Source organism: Herpailurus yagouaroundi, unplaced genomic scaffold, assembly GCF_014898765.1.
Source record: "Herpailurus yagouaroundi ecotype Mexico unplaced genomic scaffold, PumYag 184, whole genome shotgun sequence".
Lineage (NCBI taxonomy): Eukaryota > Metazoa > Chordata > Mammalia > Carnivora > Felidae > Herpailurus > Herpailurus yagouaroundi.
This window is the reverse complement of record NW_024412415.1, coordinates 9,984,450-9,990,681: the sequence shown is the minus strand read 5'-3', so window position 1 is coordinate 9,990,681 and position 6,232 is coordinate 9,984,450.

Sequence of the window (6,232 nt, the reverse complement as noted above, 5' to 3'; positions counted from 1 at the left end):
CAACAGATGCTTGGCAAATATTTGTTAAATGAATGGCTGCAGTAGAGAGAGAACGAGGAAAAGAAAAGCAGAGTTGGAACATGCAAGACCGTTTTATGTCTTTTGGATCTTACTCTAAGAGGAATAAGAAGGTACAAAAGAATTTAAGCAAGGATCTGACCTGGTAATCTTTGCTTTTCTGAAAGATTACTCTAGCTGTTGGGTGGTGTAGGGGTCATGTGGGTTCAAAACAAGGCAAAGGGAGGTCAGTTCGGAAGTGGAGTGGTCCAGGAGAGGTGATAGTGAACTGGCCTAGTGGTGGGTGGGGTCAGAATAAAAAGAAGTGGAGGAAATTAGATTAAGTTCAGCCTGAAGAAGTAACTAAATTTGGTTGTAGCATAATTGACAGGATTAACACATCTAGAAAAGAACAAAAATATTTCTGGCCAGACAAGCTCATGGGGCTTGTTGTTGGTAGCAGAATGGCATTGCCTCCACCCTAGGTTTTAGATGTTTAGGCAAAATTCCTCCATTACTCTTCTTCTGTCATTTTCTTTTCTTTTCTTATTTATTTTGAAAGAGAGAGAGAGCGCCCAGGCAGAGAAGGGGCAGAGAGAGAAGGAGAGACAGAATCCCAAGCAGGCTTCGTGCTATCAGCACAGAGCCCAATGTGGGGCTTGCACTCACACACCATGAGATCTTGACCTGAGCCAAAAGCAAGAGTCAGACACTTAATCCACTGAACCACCCAGGTACCCCTTACTCCATCATTTTCAAGGGGCAGAGGAATATCCTGGGAAAAAAGGTATTAGGAGACCAACCATGAGATTTCCCTTTGGATGTTTATTCATTAAAACAAGTTTGATGGCCTGGGTGGTCCAGACTAGGTCAGACAGGTAGGCAGGGCCAAGATGAGTGTAACTCACCACCAGGAAGGGGCTGTCTGGATGAGAACCCAAGACTCTACAGCAGGGGCTCCAGAGCTGACCAGGCAGTGGTTGTGGCTGATTTTATTACCCCCTCCTACCACACCCTTCCAGCTGTATAGCTAAATGCCTCTGCAATTCTCCCTGGCTTGTGGAGTTGGTCAAGATTCTTTAGCCTGGCAGAGCCAGTCAACCCATCCTTGAAAGCCTGCAGCTGAGTTCCCTTTCTCCAAGCAGGCACCAGCTGTCAAGAGAGCAGGGCCGATTTGTGAACGAAAGCAAGAAACCCTGGGGACTTCCGGGGGGAGGGGACCTAGTACTTCTGGGGATTGGATCCCAGGAATTACTTGACTTCCAGCTGATTTCATAGGGGAAGGATTGGTGTTGTTGTGATTGAGATGTCATAGAAAATGAGCTTTATTTTGCAGATGACTCAGCCTGTGTTCAGATAGAATAATCTAAGTGACACATCGGAGACTGGGAGCCTAGAGGGGAAGAAAAAGTATACATGTGATTATTTTAAGTGTGATGAGGGCTGAAAAGGAGAAGCTAATTGTTCCAAGAGAGTAAATATGGGGTCTCAGTTAGTTAGAAAAAGCTTCTGTGGTGAAGTGACATTTCAGCTGAGGTCTAGAGAGGGGGTATAAAGTGTGATCAGGAAGGACATGGCTTGAGGAGCGACTTTAATTTGGGAATTGAAGAATTGGTTAAGCCAAGAAAAGATCAGCAGGCAAATGAGAGGAAAAATCGGGGGCAATACTGTTGGAGATGTGGTGAGGGTAGAATGCGGCAGCAGAACATGTGAAGGATGTTAAGACTTTGGACTCCGGAGCAATGCAAGCCATAGGTGAGTTGGAAGCAGGGGTATAACCTAATCAGTTCAGGTCATATATGATGTTTTCAATCCCCCTGAGATTAAGCAAGCCAGGAGCAATGACAAGGCTGAGTGAGAACGAGCTAGACTAGGCTATGGCAAATTCTCCATGTCATGAATGACTCTTTGGGGAGCTTAGCACATCTTGACACATTCCTTCATTCAGCGTGACTCTCACATTCTAAAGGATCATAAACCAAATTTAAAACTTGACTATATTGGGTATTTGCCTTTTAGGGAAAAATCTATACACAGAATATAATATATAATCAGTCAACGAACACAATTTGCAATATCATGATGAATATTGTTAACTTAATCAACTGATTCTAACATAATTGAAAAATTAGTTGCCCAATGTAGCTGCTTAGCTAAATTCCAGGTGGGTATGACAATCATGTATAAGAAGCTGATGTAGGTGATGGTATGTAAAAAGCTAGGGAAAAATCAAAAGCTCAATTTGATTAGAGATGTTTAGTTTTTAAAACTAATCTCTTGAAGCTATAAAACTATACTTTCTAAAGCAGTGCAGGAAAACAGCTTTGTTATTTACAATTTTGAAACTCTCAGGCCTCTCTTGTGTTTTTTCCTTACTAAAAACAGTTGCTTTACAAAGCGAGTTTGGTTTGCAGCAGGCAATTCCACTGCCTGTTTTAGAAGCCCTGGCTTTCCCCACTTGCCCCTTTTGCTCGTGCTGTGACTTTGGCCTGGAGTCCCTTTCCCATATCATCTTTCTCCCTAAAATCCCTTCATCTGTCTGTGGCTGTTCACAGATCACAAAGCCTTTCTAGAACTCCTCCCTAGAAGATCTCCACTGTTTTGAGCCTACAAAGAGCAGTTTCCTTTGTAGAGGATATTTGTGTGTGTGTTTTGTCTTCTCCAATAGATTCTAAGCTCCTTTGGGTTAAAGACCATCTTCTAACCTCTGTGTACCTCAAAACTTCCCATATGGTGCCATCAGTATTCCAGTCACTCAATACTTGTAAAGTGAAGGAGGGAAGGCATCAAAGTAACAGTGAAAACTGGGACACTCAGTTATAATGAGACTCTTAGGCTGACCAAATGAAATTTGTTTGGTTAACCTGGACAGTAATATTATGATTATTTTTGGAGAAACCTCTCTTCTCATCTAAGCCCCCAAATAAGTGAGTGAGTGACTGAGTGAGTAAGTAAGTAAGTAAGTAAATAAAACGTGAGATGTAAAAGCCTATTTTTGTAAGGCCAAAGTCATTGCATTGTTAAAGCTACAGTTTCAAATAGGATGGCAAACTGTTTTTTTTTTTATGGAAATTCTCACTTTAAACAGATCCTGTCTTCAATATACAGTGTGATTACTACTATGGAAAAAACCCCACTTCAGCATAGATAAAACAACAGGAAGGAAATTTATCAAAATGTATACTACCCTCCCCCACTAAAAAAATCTATTTTCAAAATAGCTTCAATATGAATTAGGACTTTTATTGCACAGATTTTTTTTTTAATTCTGCCTTCCTCAAAAGAGCATGTGTTTCTAATACAAGAGATTCTTGCACCAGTAACCAAAGTTTTGTGGGGTTTTTTGAGAAAATAAAGTCCCTGGGATATTCAGTAAACACTTGGTAATGAGCAAGTTTGATGCATCCAATTGCGAACCATTTCCTAAACACATTCAACACATTAAAAAAAGCAGAGGATGTGACAGAAAGCTTTGGTTACAGTAGGTGTGGGAATTTTTGATGAATCATACAGATTAACCCAGGGAATTAGGCACCTCTTACATACCTTTGACAGTGATCCATGAATGAGTAAATAGCTTTATGTTTTCTCTGCATCACTATTCTTTCACCAAACCAAATTATTCCTTCAAGAGTGTTGACTGAATACTTATGCTTCTCTCTTTACACTGTGAATCTGGTAAAATATACTTGTCCAGATTTCTAGTCATGGTCCTCCTACCCCTTTGCTCACCTTCTCTTAAAAATGTTTTTTTCCTTTTGATTAAAAACATCTTACCCTCCAACCATGAAGTTTTTTTTTTTTAATTCAGAAAAGTATAAGTAAGGAAATCACAATCATTCACGATCTCACTGCTTTCGAACATCACAGTTTATATTTTCTTCCATCTTTTTTTTTTTTATATATTTTTTTCAACGTTTATTTATTTTTGGGACAGAGAGAGACAGAGCATGAACAGGGGAGGGGCAGAGAGAGAGGGAGACACAGAATCAGAAACAGGCTCCAGGCTCTGAGCCATCAGCCCAGAGCCTGACGTGGGGCTCGAACTCACGGACCGTGAGATCATGACCTGGCTGAAGTCGGACGCTTAACCGACTGCGCCACCCAGGCGCCCCTCTTCCATCTTTTAAAAATGGGTCCATCTCGGGGCACCTGGGTGGCTCGGGTAGTTAAGCATCCAACTTTGGTTCAGGTCATGATCTTGTGGTTTGTGGGTTCAAGCCCTGCATCCGGCTCTGTGCTGAGAGTTCAGAGCCTGGAGCCCACTTCGAATTCTGTGTCTCCCTCTCTCTCTGCCCCTCCCCCACTTGCGCTCGCTGTCTCTCTTTCTCTCTCTCTCTCAAAAATAAACATTAAAAAATAATAAACAAATATAAAAATGGTTCTATCTGTATAAATAACATTTTTTACACCATTGAGATAAGCTGCTCTGTTTTTCTACCCTCCTTTGCAACCCTGCCCTCTCCCCCCAGTTAACACTGTATTACATTTCCCTTTGTCACTGGAAACTTTATCAACTTCAGTTTTAATCAATGGCATTGTAGTAGTTCACCATGTCAATGTGCTTCGTTTTTTAAGATGTGAAGTTCTCTGGATCCTAATGGACTGTTCAAACCCGTTTTTGTGACCATTGGTGAATGACCTTTCTGCAGGCAGCTCTGTTCCTTACCCATCCCCATCTGGACACTGACTATCTGGCAGTGCCTGACACCAGACTGAGTGGGCTTAGAGTGAATTGGGTCCCAAGACTTGAAGTGACAGAGGTGCAAAGGGACAGATCCAAACCAAACTTTGCCTTCCATATCACTTGAGTCTTCTCAGCTTAAAAAGGAGGCCACAGAAACAAATCCCTCAGCAATTTTTAAAAAGGCTTAGGGCAGAAGCTCTTTTCCTTATGTGAAGATGCACCCGGAACAACGGGGAAATTAAGAGCAGGAGGAGTCCTAGGAGGAGGAGGAAACGGCAGCCCCACCCTACCGACTCAGGATGGGAGAAAAAATTCTAGGAGGATGTCTGTAAATGCTCAGAGATGCAATTAGATCTGGAATCTGAATACTGATTAGTTGGAGGGCCTTGGAAGAGAGAAGAAGGAGGGAGATGGATCAGAGTGAGTACTGGGAATCTGACTTTTCAGAGGTGCTGAATTAAGAGAGGGAGGACATTTGGAGAAGGTCGGGGGCGGGGGGCGGGTGGTGGATGAATGGAAGAGACAGGAGAACCTAAATTGAAGGTGATAGTTCACTTTGTTATCTGGCTCCTTCCTCCATTTCCCCACCTTCATTTGGACAGTGGGACACAAATCGTAGAACCATTCATTTTCTTATGAAGGGATTCAGTTTAACCCTGACACCGTAGACAATCTTTTCTTTAACATCTCGTGACTAGAATGGGCTTGGGAAGTCTGAGGAAGCCCAGAAAGACCTTGACCTTTACCACCAGAGGCCCTTGGTGCTTGGAAAGCCATTTCTTGGCTAATCCTGCGGCTGTGGGAGGACCACCTCTTAGATCCTAGACCTTTCTCCTGGCCTGGCTTCTCCTGTGGCTCTCGGCTCCCCTTGGAGAGCTGCTGCTGGTGCCCTCTTAGCTCGGGCTCCTCTTTGGGTCCCCTTAGCGAAAACAACACTCCAGTCTGGCAGACACTCAGGGCCTGCTGGGAGAGGACACCAAACATGGATTATGTACTTCCTAAAATTGTGTCCAAAATGATATATCACAGAAACTACTAAAGATTATAGACGTACATGGTATTTTAACACAAGCCAGAATTTAATACAGAAGTCTCAAGACACTTGTTTGTATGCTAGATTCCAGGGTGTTTTTGTGCCAGAGTCTAGGGTATTTTTTCCCCTCGGTTATCCCCAACCTAAGCCTAAATGTTATATTATCTTTTTTTAAAGTATACTTTAATAAAACAATACACAAAAAATATACACTTGTTGAAGAATATTCAGATATTAGAATTAAAAAAAAAAAAAAGGCCAAGTCCCCCGTATGTACTCCCAATCCTGCTCCTTCTTCACAGGAGAGAACTGTTAACAATGTGGCTAACTGCTTCCAAATCATACTAGATTATATAGAATTCTTTGTTTTATTCTAGTGAGATTATATGATACATATTATCCAATGACTTGCTTTCTTAAAAACTTATTCGTGTATCTTGGAAATCTTTGCATGCCAGTGCATATTGGTCAATCAAAAATTTCAAACAAATTATAATTTTCCATTCACAGCATAT